Below are 13,763 nucleotides of genomic sequence, written 5' to 3' on the forward strand. Positions count from 1 at the left end.
TGGCCATCTACGATCTACCACTCTCGGATACTTTACAGTACCAAGGTTCAAACTATCCAGGATGGGGGAAGATCTTTCGCTTACCTAGGTCCATCACTGAGGAACACCCTTCCTCCCACCATACGCAAAGAGACTATCTACACACGCTTCCGCAGATCCCTCAAGACCTTGTTATTCAACCAGTAACCCCATCTACTACTGCATTTACTTACACCTAGTCCGCCTGGCACAGGGAAACCCTTTTTGGGTAGCTGTTGCGCCCTAAAAATTAAATAAATAAATAATAAATATGGCAGTGAAGACCATACCCCAAGAGGTACAATACTCTGTTGGGGGAGCTAAACCCATTCGCAAACAGATTGTAAGCATTCTATGCTTTTCTTGAGGAACTGTGTTTGGAACTACTGCTTCTAGCTAAGTTATTTTTTGAGCTATCCAGAAGGGCATTTTCTCTCATTTAGTCGGCATTTTACCCGTTACTGCATGCAACGTCTGTGGTATAATGTTGGCTGCAGTACTCTGGACTGGTCCTGTTAGTATAGCTGGTGTTGGTTGTAGTGTGAGTGTTCTCATCACAAATTGTGTCATGTTTCTGTTCATTTTTATTATTTCTTTATGGTGTGTAAGTCTCCTCCTGGCATTGTTTCAATGTCAGGATGTGGTGCATATGTTGCCAGTACTGACCATGTTGCTCGGTCTCTTCTGAGTGGACCGAGTCTTACTCTATTTCTTGTATGGGGAGGCAGGGGTGTAACATAGGCCCCCGCAGCCCCTGCGGTGCGGGGGTCCCCTCATCACAGAACTCAGGCCTGCGGGCCCCAAATTAAATCTAGAGCGGGGGCCCCTCTGTGCACCTGGCAGGGTGGCACCCTCAACTTTCGTTATGCCACTGGGGGGAGGTTGCCTTTAAACCAGTAACAATGCTCCTGGTAAGTGAGCAGAATTTCAATTTATTCGAAAGGTCAATACTCGTTCCGTATGCCATCTTCTAAGTAGAAATGAAATGTTTTTGAGTATGCATCTGCATGTGGGAATGTAATCCATGAATAGAATTCCTCTGTTCCATATGATTCATGTGCCTCAACCATGAATACCACTGGCCCATTCCTAGACGTTAAGCCATATTCTACTAGTCTTAGGGTAATAGCAGTTCTTACATTTTCTGTAATGCGTATTGCATCTGCATCAGCTTCTTCTCCTGTAATAATACACCTGCAGGGACTTCAGTTTCAGTCACTCTTTCTAGTAGGAAGAGCATTGCTAGGCAACTGAGATAAGGTGTTGTGCACAATTGGAACAATGTGTCCTTCAAGCTTGATTAACCAACAGCCAATACATAGGATTGTTAGCCTATTCAGCTGTGGTGGAGTTTGTTCCCTCCCACTCCAGACATCTCCGGGTAAATGTGAGTAGGACTTTCTGAGAAATGGCACAACTGAACTACTCAGATTTGACTGTTAAATGAGTACCCAACCATTGTTGGCGGCGCCATGTCGTTTAGTTCCTATATGACCTATACAGGATCTGCGCATTTGGACAACATACACTGTGGGCTTGGTGTCTAGACTGATTCTAGACACCCCCATCAGGTATGTTGGTATTAGTACTGGCTAGCTCACAGTGCCACTAGAAACTCCTCTTACCAAAGAGAGAATAGTTCTTGGCAACTATCGAACATGACTACCCTGAACCCTCAGGACCATGGAAACATTGTACTACTTTTGTCTCGGTCTCTTGTGCTCAATTAGACTCAGAGAAATGCACAGAGGGACGTTTTCAATAAGTATCTATTGACCAGTTGTTATTCTTGTGTAAAATAGATGTGCATTAACGATCACTAAGCAGTAGCAGATATAAATGACTAAAATCACTACCAATGTAAAAGAATGGTAGATTTCTACTATCCTGATATTATCATGAATACAAGCAAGTTTATAAAATACATGGCAATAAAATGACAGTAAAATGCGTACTCCCACGATGCTAAATTAGATGTACTTAAGTGTACCTCGCATGTATGTAGGTGTTAAGCCAAGAATCCCTCTAGGATAAAGTCAACCCCCATTACTGAAGTGAGAAACTGCGGGACCCCATCCTGGTCTTGTGTTGGACACCCTGTAAGGGATGTCAGACCACTGCAAGCTGGAGTATCTGCATGCAGGGTGCTTCAGCCTCTTGTGTCAATGTGTCAGCGTAGAAGTCCCGATCTCCTCTAAGTGTTTCAACAAGATGTGATGTTTTTATACCCAAAGGGCCCCCCCTGGGGGTTTTACCTTGCTGTGCCAGTGTCGGACTTAGGATGACTTCGGGAATGAATTTCATACTTAGTTATTATGCATGGAGATGGACTCTGCTGAGTTTCTAAGAATCCTCATGCATAATTTATGAGGCTGCTACTAGGGAAATCCCGAGCTCTCGGCGTAGTGTCGTATCTAGGTAAAAGGTCAATTCCCCAAGAAACATTATGTATGTAATGTAGGAGAGGATATAGGTGAAAGGTGAGATGGTAACTAAGCCTATATTGAGGTACCTTATGGAATTTAACGCGGATGGGATTGTTAGTTGACCGTTTCTATATGGGAGAATGATCTGCACCACCCCAGAATTGGAGTTTATCAACTAGGGTTGGAAGAAATACTTAATCAACCCGGGTCAAAAAATTCACCCTGGATAAAGTATTTGGTAGATACTTCAAGGGATATGGGGAGCGACAATCTGTGGGAGGCCCCATGGGAGGTTTCTGCATCCACCCAAAAAATTGTCCTTAAGAGAATTTATTCACAGTACAAACTGAGTACGCTGTTATCAAGGACTTCCCTGGGTTCCCTGACTGAGGTTTTTTCTACAATTGAAGAATGGTTATAAAGTGCAGGACTACCTTGATGGATTCAGCCCTCTCAGGCGAGGAAGCTGTATCCACAGTTACTGTATGGAACCCTGACAGTATATGTATTTACTGTTGGTTGGCCTGGCCCTGGAAGAAACACTCAGTTGGCTTGCCTGTCCTGTATACATTCTCCAGAGACAGTGGTACAGACCTTTTTCTTTTGTCCAGGGCGAAAGTCAGTCAGGATCAAATGGTTGATTTCTACATGCCGCAATTTGAGAACTAGGCAGCATTGGAAGCTTTTAGGATTTTGAGGACTGATACAAACCGACCTTTTGTCTTTACTGTCTCAAGATTTTTATATTGCTTGTGGCGAATCAGGTACACATTTTGCTCCAAAATAGCTGAGTTGGCAATTACTTAACCCAACTGATTGTTAGGTAATGTGCTAGAGATGTTTCCTTCTTTTTGTTCAGTCCCCTACTTTAATTTTCACAGTGATTTTATTTGCTATGAATGGTAAAAATGCTTTGTGCTTTTTATACTATTCATAATTTCATTTTTTATCATTGATTTCAATCATTATTCAATTAATTGTTTTAAGTATCAGTATTATTATCTGTTTAACTGTATTAGCAGAACATTTTACCATAAATGAATGCTGTAAACTGTTCTTGCATGGCTGATATGCCAAAATAAAGATTATGATTGATTAATAAATATACTTTGAATACAAAATACCTGCTAAAATCCAACACTACCAACATTTTATGGTATCATTTAACTTTAGCAACAGTTTTAGCAATGGGTTATAACACAACAAAAGTGCCATATTTGAAATAGGTGATTGAAATAATAAGTCAAAATCATGCAAAATTAATCTTGTAGATTTATGAATGGCAGAGGATTTTACTAAGGTGGTAGTTTTAGACATGATTAATAACGCAGGTTAAGGGAAGATTGAAACCAATCCTTGGTCAATCTGAAGACACATGGGTGAATTAGATATGTCTGTGTGTTACTAAATCATAGAAGACCTGGTTTTAAAATAAAAGTTTCATTACTTTAAAGAAAATCTCACAAGCTTGTCTTGAGGACCCCTTAGACCTTTGCGTGTGCCCTCATTTTTTAGCTTATTTTTACATTTTATATTTTTCAAGGTTTAGCCATGTCATTTTTAGCAATGACCTACATATTATGTTTAGCTCCACTTACCTAATAATATTTCAGGAATATATTGTACGAGTTGCTTATTTTAGGTTTACCTTTCCTTGGCATGTGATCTTTACATTCTGTTCAAGGCTAGGAACAGTACACAATATACTATTGCTTATGTTATGCCATTCAAGAGACAGCTGATAACATGTAGACCGTTGACTGCAACGGAGCTCTACGTCTAACATAGTGTGGTTTTATTACATACATGATGCATAAAGGAACATTCCAGCCGTGACCATCCTGGGATGAACACTGTATTCGACATGCAACTCTGCTGGTGCTAATCTACCAGCTCCAAGAGAGAGTTGCATTGCACACTACCGCATGATTTTTGACACCATTTTCAGGTATGGGGATACGGCTAGTAATGTAGAAGGGTACACCAGCTATGCTCTCGGTATAGTAGTAGGGTTAGGTAGGACCCTCTACAACATCTAGAATTCATTTACAATGGTTGAACTGTTCATTATCTTTACAATGTTTATGATGCTGGTAACTCATATTTGTTTAATCTGCCTTATTACCTCAGCTCATTGGCTCTATGCAAGATTACAATTGTTTCAGTAAAAGTATTGAAAATATATTCCATACTTCTCTAGTGTTTTGCCTGGGGATGCATGAGTAATACAACAAAAGGGTGAGATCTTTTTCAACAACTTCCCTGGGGAATCAGAGTGTCATGTACAGATTCTACAACCACCGTCTGACCTATAAGGGTTAGGGGTTTAGGTGAGATACTCAGTTAATCAATATTTTTTTTAAACTGAAGGGGTAATTGATTTGAGGGCATAGATAAAAATGGAAAACAAATTGTGAGGCAATAACCATTCTGATAGATTTAATTTTCCCCCACCAAGATAAATGTAAGGAAGACCAATTGTGAAATGTATATTTAATGTTAGTAAGAACTTGCTCACAATTCAAAGTCATTGATTGTTTAATGGAGTGAGAAAATAGAATACCTATCTTTTTTGTGAGCATATGCATTGGACATTCAAAGAGAAAAAATAAGTTTTAAAATAGTGTTTAATGTGCACCCTGAAACTTAGTACTAGTTTGTATGAGATTGATCAGAGGAAGAATGGAGGAATCTGGATTACTAATATACAAAAGAACATCATCAGCATATGCTGATGTTTTTAAAGGTAACATTTTTATTAGTAAGGTCTTGGATTGCACTAGAATTTCTAAAGGCAGAAAGTTGCGATTCACTAGTCAGTAAGAAAAGTGATGGTGAAAGGGGACAACTTTGTCTATGGTCCGACAGATTCCCTAATAAACAAGTTTATTTCCTGCAGTTACTTTTGCCACCGCACTCTTATACCGGACATATACTGTTTGAGTTTTTCTGCAAGATACCTCCTTACCTTTTAAAGGCCATATTGTTGGCCCAAGCCATTGTAAGTATTTTTATAAATAGGCCTAATATCCCTGTCACTACAATCATTAATCTCTAGAATTGTATACCTAATAACAGACAAAGATATCCATTGTGTGTTTCTTTTACCTAGATTGGTCATCCTCCATGAATTAGACAGTTGATTCGAAAAACCCAATAAAAGAAGTTTGTTGCTTCGCAGCTGTCAGATAGGTATACTTTATAATCTCCATGTGCCTTTCAGTCCAAATCTACTGTAGTTCATGAGTGAGTAAGAACCTTCCAGATTAGGGAATCTGTTTGAACATACTGTTTTTTGTTTTACGTAGCCCAAGGACTGCAAATAACAGGCTTTATGAGATAACCAGAGTCTTAAGAAATATAAACATCCAGCTAAGGCTTTCGAACAGCGGCTCCTAATACAATTAGGTGCCCTATTAGTGCATGTGTACACCACCTGGGAGATAAAGCTATATGTGCTCTCTGGTAGCACCTACAGTGGAGGACATACCTAGATGTATAGGTTAATCTTTATCCTCCTACTATAGTATAGAGAAACATTACCCTTTCAGGTTCTCTTTTGGCATGTCTTTCGTTTCCTATACCCTATTGGGTTATAAGGTATTTTCATCTAGCAATCAGGGTTATGGTTAGATATAATCAGCACACTGCAAGAGCAGCATTGTGTATTTTTAAGATCACTTGGTTTTTAACAGTTTTTTTTATATATGAGTGTTCCCTTGAAAGCATTCACACTGATCATTTACCTAAAGAAGCACAAACTACTCTTACAATGTATATTATAAATAAGTTTTCATTTTCAGGTATTTATGTTCACACCATGTCTATTTTGTTGTAGAGAAAGTTGTGACGGTCTACCTGAAGAAGGCATACAAGTCGAAACGCGCCTAGTGTTTCAATCTATCGCCAGCCCTCAAATTATTTGAAAATCTAATTATTATTTGTCTCTTTATTTAAATGTTCATGTTTTAGTGATGGTAATTGTGTTTGTCACATTTATGTATTTTTATAGGTTCTCTAGACAGGTGATTTTGTCAATCTACATGTATTTCACAGATCAATGACTGTAGATTAGTATATTGTACACATGGATTAATAATTAGTCAGAAATCAACAAATATAAAAAAACAAAAGATATGTACTGTTGATACTAGGGGTGGGCGGAATTTGCGGAATTAACCTTCGCAAATTATCGCGAGAATGTTTAAAATTATCGCAAACAAGCAGAAATATCGCGAAGATGCGGAAGTTTTTTTCCGGCATGTTCGCGAGATTTTCTGCATGGTTGCGGGTCGCCAACTTACCCATGTGGTTGCTTGCGGGCGCGGCCATCTTGTTTTGAGTTGTTCTCGCGGTGCATGATCGCGAGAAGAAAGACGTGATCGCGCGACGCATGACGTCACTTCGGGCGCGAACTGTCGCGAGACAGCGCAAATGGCTAAAAACAATACAACATCTCATGGAGAACGCGACCGGATCAAGAAAACTTGTCGGCGAACGCAGGGATTCAGGTAAGGCGGTCGCGCGCGCGCGAGAATGTATCATTTTACAGCGCGAGCAAGAAACAAATTATCGCCAAGCTGCGGAAACCGGAATTTTTGACATTTTCGCGCTCTCCGCGGAACGCAAAAATGCCAAATTATCGCAATTTCCGCGAACGGAACGAAATTTTTGCCCAGGCCTAGTTGATACCCATAAACAAAGTTACCCTTTCCGGTGAGTTGCACTCGCTGGTTGGAATAACGCTGTTCTCTCACAAGCAACCCAGGCTCAGACACCCCTTTGCTGTAGTAGTGCCAACGCGTTTCGGGCTTGGCGCCCTTCGTCATGGTCAAATCACTCAAAGAATGGCAAGCTGTGACCACAAGAATGTTCCCTTGTTTATTTCCAAACTCCACACAGGTGAGTAAAGATCGCAATGATTGCTGCAAAGTATCATGGGTCTTGTAGTCTAATTTTCATTACCCACGTGGGTCGCTGCCGTTCTAAGGAAAATAAAACAAAATCAAAAGGCAAGTTGTAAAAAGTGTCCCGCACTGTTATGCTTGCAAATAAAACAACACCATCCAGCTCACTCGTGAACTGCCCCAATAAGCAGCTTGAGGACCCTCCAGGATTTTGAGGCGGTGCAGCTCGTGACCTGGTCAGGTCACTCAACATCAAACAAAGTTACCCTTTCCGGTGAGTTGCACTCGCTGGTTGGAATAACGCTGTTCTCTCACAAGCAACCCAGGCTCAGACACCCCTTTGCTGTAGTAGTGCCAACGCGTTTCGGGCTTGGCGCCCTTCGTCATGGGCAAATCACTCAAAGAATGGCAAGCTGTGACCACAAGAATGTTCCCTTGTTTATTTCCAAACTCCACACAGGTGAGTAAAGATCGCAATGATTGCTGCAAAGTATCATGGGTCTTGTAGTCTAATTTTCATTACCCACGTGGGTCGCTGCCGTTCTAAGGAAAATAAAACAAAATCAAAAGGCAAGGTGTAAAAAGTGTCTTGCACTGTTATGCTTGCAAATAAAACAACACCATCCAGCTCACTCGTGAACTGCCCCAATAAGAAGCTTGAGGACCCTCCAGGATTTTGAGGCGGTGCAGCTCGTGACCTGGGCAGGTCACTCAACATCAAACAAAGTTACCCTTTCCGGTGAGTTGCACTCGCTGGTTGGAATAACGCTGTTCTCTCACAAGCAACCCAGGCTCAGACACCCCTTTGCTGTAGTAGTGCCAACGCGTTTCGGGCTTGGCGCCCTTCGTCATGGGCAAATCACTCAAAGAATGGCAAGCTGTGACCACAAGAATGTTCCCTTGTTTATTTCCAAACTCCACACAGGTGAGTAAAGATCGCAATGATTGCTGCAAAGTATCATGGGTCTTGTAGTCTAATTTTCATAACCCACGTGGGTCGCTGCCGTTCTAAGGAAAATAAAACAAAATCAAAAGGCAAGTTGTAAAAAGTGTCCCGCACTGTTATGCTTGCAAATAACACAACAACATCCAGCTCACTCGTGAACTGCCCCAATAAGCAGCTTGAGGACCCTCCAGGATTTTGAGGCGGTGCATCTCGTGACCTGGGCAGGTCACTCAACATCAAACAAAGTTACCCTTTCCGGTGAGTTGCACTCGCTGGTTGGAATAACGCTGTTCTCTCACAAGCAACCCAGGCTCAGACACCCCTTTGCTGTAGTAGTGCCAACGCGTTTCGGGCTTGGCGCCCTTCGTCATGGGCAAATCACTCAAAGAATGGCAAGCTGTGACCACAAGAATGTTCCCTTGTTTATTTCCAAACTCCACACAGGTGAGTAAAGATCGCAATGATTGCTGCAAAGTATCATGGGTCTTGTAGTCTAATTTTCATTACCCACGTGGGTCGCTGCCGTTCTAAGGAAAATAAAACAAAATCAAATGGCAAGTTGTAAAAAGTGTCCCGCACTGTTATGCTTGCAAATAACACAACACCATCCAGCTCACTCGTGAACTGCCCCAATAAGCAGCTTGAGGACCCTCCAGGATTTTGAGGCGGTGCAGCTCGTGACCTGGGCAGGTCACTCAACATCAAACAAAGTTACCCTTTCCGGTGAGTTGCACTCGCTGGTTGGAATAACGCTGTTCTCTCACAAGCAACCCAGGCTCAGACACCCCTTTGCTGTGGTAGTGCCAACGCGTTTTGGGCTTGGCGCCCTTCGTCATGGGCAAATCACTCAAAGAATGGCAAGCTGTGACCACAAGAATGTTCCCTTGTTTATTTCCAAACTCCACACAGGTGAGTAAAGATCGCAATGATTGCTGCAAAGTATCATGGGTCTTGTAGTCTAATTTTCATTACCCACGTGGGTCGCTGCCGTTCTAAGGAAAATAAAACAAAATCAAAAGGCATGTTGTAAAAAGTGTCCCGCACTGTTATGCTTGCAAATAACACAACACCATCCAGCTCACTCTTGAACTGCCCCAATAAGCAGCTTGAGGACCCTCCAGGATTTTGAGGCGGTGCAGCTCGTGACCTGGGCAGGTCACTCAACATCAAACAAAGTTACCCTTTCCGGTGAGTTGCACTCGCTGGTTGGAATAACGCTGTTCTCTCACAAGCAACCCAGGCTCAGACATCCCTTTGCTGTAGTAGTGCCAACGCGTTTCGGGCTTGGCGCCCTTCGTCATGGGCAAATCACTCAAAGAATGGCAAGCTGTGACCACAAGAATGTTCCCTTGTTTATTTCCAAACTCCACACAGGTGAGTAAAGATCGCAATGATTGCTGCAAAGTATCATGGGTCTTGTAGTCTAATTTTCATTACCCACGTGGGTCGCTGCCGTTCTAAGGAAAATAAAACAAAATCAAAAGGCAAGTTGTAAAAAGTGTCTTGCACTGTTATGCTTGCAAATAACACAACACCATCCAGCTCACTCGTGAACTGCCCCAATAAGCAGCTTGAGGACCCTCCAGGATTTTAAGGCGGTGCAGCTCGTGACCTGGGCAGGTCACTCAACATCAAACAAAGTTACCCTTTCCGGTGAGTTGCACTCGCTGGTTGGAATAACGCTGTTCTCTCACAAGCAACCCAGGTTTAGACACCCCTTTGCTGTAGTAGTTATATATATATATAATACTAAAAATATACATTGACTTTAAGCAATTGAAAAAAAAAGTTATTTGTGGAAACAAAACACACTTATGGTCATGTGTATATATTTAATGCACTTGAACTTATGTTTCTTTATGTGAAATAGAAACCTGAAATGTTGTACTCCAATTGAATCCAATACCTGTACCTCACTCCAGTCTTATGCTATGTTTCTTTTGCAGATGGGAAGGTGGGTAGGGCTGCTTCACTCATGGAGCAGGGCAGGGGCAGAGTGGTATGCCCACTCAAGTGTGCAACAACTCAGGCCACCCAAAGCAGTCATGTGCATTTCCCTGTTTGCAATGCATACTGCATCACAGCCTGCATGGAGAACATGCCTACCCCTCCAGCCCCTGGCTGAACGCCTTGTCACGGTGCTCATGAACAATCACAAGGCCACATTGCAACATTGTGATTGGCTTAGGGGAGGGAGCCTGGCTGCCTGCGTCCTGTTCCTGGAAGCAGACCAAGGAGAGCAGGAGCACAGAAGATGCAGGACCCAGCCTCGAGGTAAGAATTCATTAGAAAAAATATGTACAACGCCGGCTCACACCCCGCGCGTCCCTGCCCCCTCCATTGACCTTTTCTGTGTTTCCTGACTCCTATCTATAGAGTTCCCCCGCAACACTTCTGATTGGTGGCCGCTGTGCACCCATGCGAAGCATGCGTAGCACTTGTGCGCCAAAATAATATATGACATTAGAACGCATACCATTGCATTGCATTTCATTACAATGCATACTAATACTATGCATATTGCAACAGTAGGGAAAGTGCTGGATAGTGGGGGGCTAAAAATTACTATTCCCACTCCAGTAAGTGCAACCCTAAGACTAACCCTTGCACCCCTGAACCCTAAAATTCACCTTTTCCCCCAAAACACACCCTGAACCCTAAAATTCACCTTTGCCCCCAAAACACACCCTGAACCTTAAATTTCAACCTTTGCCCCCAAAACACACCCTGAATCCTAAAATTCCCCTTTGCCCCCCAAAACTCATACCCACCCTAAAACTTAGAATTCTCCATTACGAACCTTACAATGCATTGTAATGGCATGCGTTGTAGACGTATGCATTGTAATGGAATGTGTTGTAAAGGCACCTGCGTTGTAAAAGTTGCAATATAAAGGCATTATGATATAATGCCTGCATTGTAATACACGTCTCCCATGCCAAAGGCAAGCCATAGGCAAGCCAGTCTGCGTCCATCTGCTCCTGGACTGCGCCCAGAACCAAGGACCTCTCCTCTCAGACACTCCACCACTATGATGCCGACACCCTCCTCGCCATCAACCCTGGATGCCACATCGCCTGCCATCTAGCAACACTGTGGAATTCTCTTGAACCCTACGCCTGTCGAATCTACAAACATTCCTCCACAATAGCTCACCAGTGCCTCCTGCCACCCGGCCGACCAACAGTGCACCCGACCGACTCAACTGCATCCTCCTCAATGTGCAGTCACTCCACAAACACGCAACATAAATCTCTGACCTCCTCGACTCAACCTCTTCAGACATTGCCTTCTTCACTGTGACCTGGACCAACCCCAACCCCATCCTTTGCGGCACCCTCATCTGCAGCTCCCCGGGCCATGGACCCCCATTCATCGATACCATTGTAGACCTCATTGCACCTCAGGCTCTTCCATCCTAATCGGAGACCATAAGTTCCACCTGGACAACCCCAGTGGCCAGAACACCACGCCCTCCTGGGGAAACTCACCAACATCAGACTCAAGCAGCTAGTTACCGCACCAACTCAGACCACAGGACACACGGTCGAGCACGTCTCCTCCACCAGCGGGAACTTCAACTACAGCCACACCTTCAGACTCCTCTGGACTGACTATAATTGCATACCTCGCGTCTTCACCATGCCCACCGTACACCACTGCCATCATTGACCCCCCGTCACAGCCGGATCAAGGCCACCCAAGAACTTCTTGTCAACTCCCTCAGCCTCACCACTCCATCAACGCTTACAGACAATAACACCACAGCACGCAACCTCCGCTGATGGGTCTCCAACTGTGCTGACACCCTGGCACCTCTCAAGAAAAGACCAGGCAAACAACACTCCAAGAAGGCCAACTGGTTCACTCCCACCCTCCAGTAGTCCAGATGCCCTGCAGACATCTCAAGAAGTGATGAAGCCACAACATCAATCAACTCGGCAACGCAGTCAGCGTGATTCTTGGACTACGTTGCGCCGTCTTTGAAAAAGCGGCATATGCGTGACCTTGTGAAGCCCTGTGCCACTTTATACCTGCATCAGGAATGATGTATGCAGGGTGTGCGTTCCAATGCTAGAAAGCCTCATAGGAGTGGCATAGTGAAATCCATCAGATTTCACTGTGACAATTGTAGGACGGTACTGCGTCTGTATCTTACAACTGCCTCATGGCAGGCAGGCCATAAGGGTGATGCAGTGCCACAGGGATAGGTTGACCCCATGCATTGCTGGAGTTGCGTCATGCAAGTAACACAACTGCAGCAATGCGTGACTTTAGCACTGACATATACATCAGGATTCCAGATGTATCTGTCATTAATTGTGACATGGAGAACTGTACAGTGAATACAGCGCATCAATTGTGTTGCAAGAAGGGCATAGTGAAAAGTGTTGCAACGCTGTTTTGTGGCAGCACTGCAACACTTTTCATGTATGAGGCACAGGATTTCACCCTATCTTATTGATGGTGCACATTCCTGGCCTGTAGTTTTGTCACAGGGCAGCTCAGCAACATTCCTTGCAGCACTGTCCAGCACCAAAACCTGCTGAAAAAATGAGTCCCCAAGTCTTTGAACCATTTTTAAGACCAGATATTTTCTGTTCATAAAAAAACTGCCCCTAACTGTAGTTAGAGGCAGTTTTTAGTCTCCCTCCATACAAAGCATTCCTTATAAATATCTCAAAATGGGGTTAGCGAATGTTTTTGCACGGCAATGCCTATCTCGCATCTTATTTTCATTAACTATCGCTAACAGAAGTGGCGATCTTTAAAATGCACGTTTTCAACGGAAAACTGCAGCTAACTGAGGTTAGTGACAGCTTGTACATATGGTGATAAAAAAATCGCTGTTGTACTGTCCAAAGAGTGCCGCTACAGTGGCGTTAACTCCTTGTACATATGTCCGTCAGTGCCACCCATATGGAAACATGTCCTGGTCAAAGCTTTCCTTAAGTAAAACAACCTGGACCCCCCTGTTTATGAAACTATAGACCAATTTCACTACTCGCCTGTCTGAGCAAATTCTAATTCTAACAAATAATGCCCTACCCCCCACCCAAACCGAGTTCCACCCTAAAAATAGTACAGACACTGCCCTCCTGGCAGTGTTAGAGGAGTCAAAAATGCTTCTTGATCATAGTGGCACTGCTGCCATCATACTTCTTGACCTCACCACAGCATTCAACTTTGTGAACCTTTACATTCTTATTAAAAGCACAGATGTTATAGGGCTGGTATTGAAATGTAATAGGGAACAACGTCAACCCCCATCTGAACCTAGGCTGGCCAGACTGCCATGGCACAGCCCTTGCACCCAAGGTGGTTATCAAGAGTGTGGGGTAGGGTTAGACAAATCACTATGCATGAAAGTCCAAGCCACAAAACTCTCCACCAGCTGGTTTGGCATTTTAAGAATGTTCCACAAAATTCTACACATCCTTTCTCTCCTTGATGAGACTCATAGTT

Source organism: Triturus cristatus, chromosome 7, assembly GCF_964204655.1.
Source record: "Triturus cristatus chromosome 7, aTriCri1.1, whole genome shotgun sequence".
NCBI classification, from domain to species: Eukaryota; Metazoa; Chordata; class Amphibia; order Caudata; family Salamandridae; genus Triturus; species Triturus cristatus.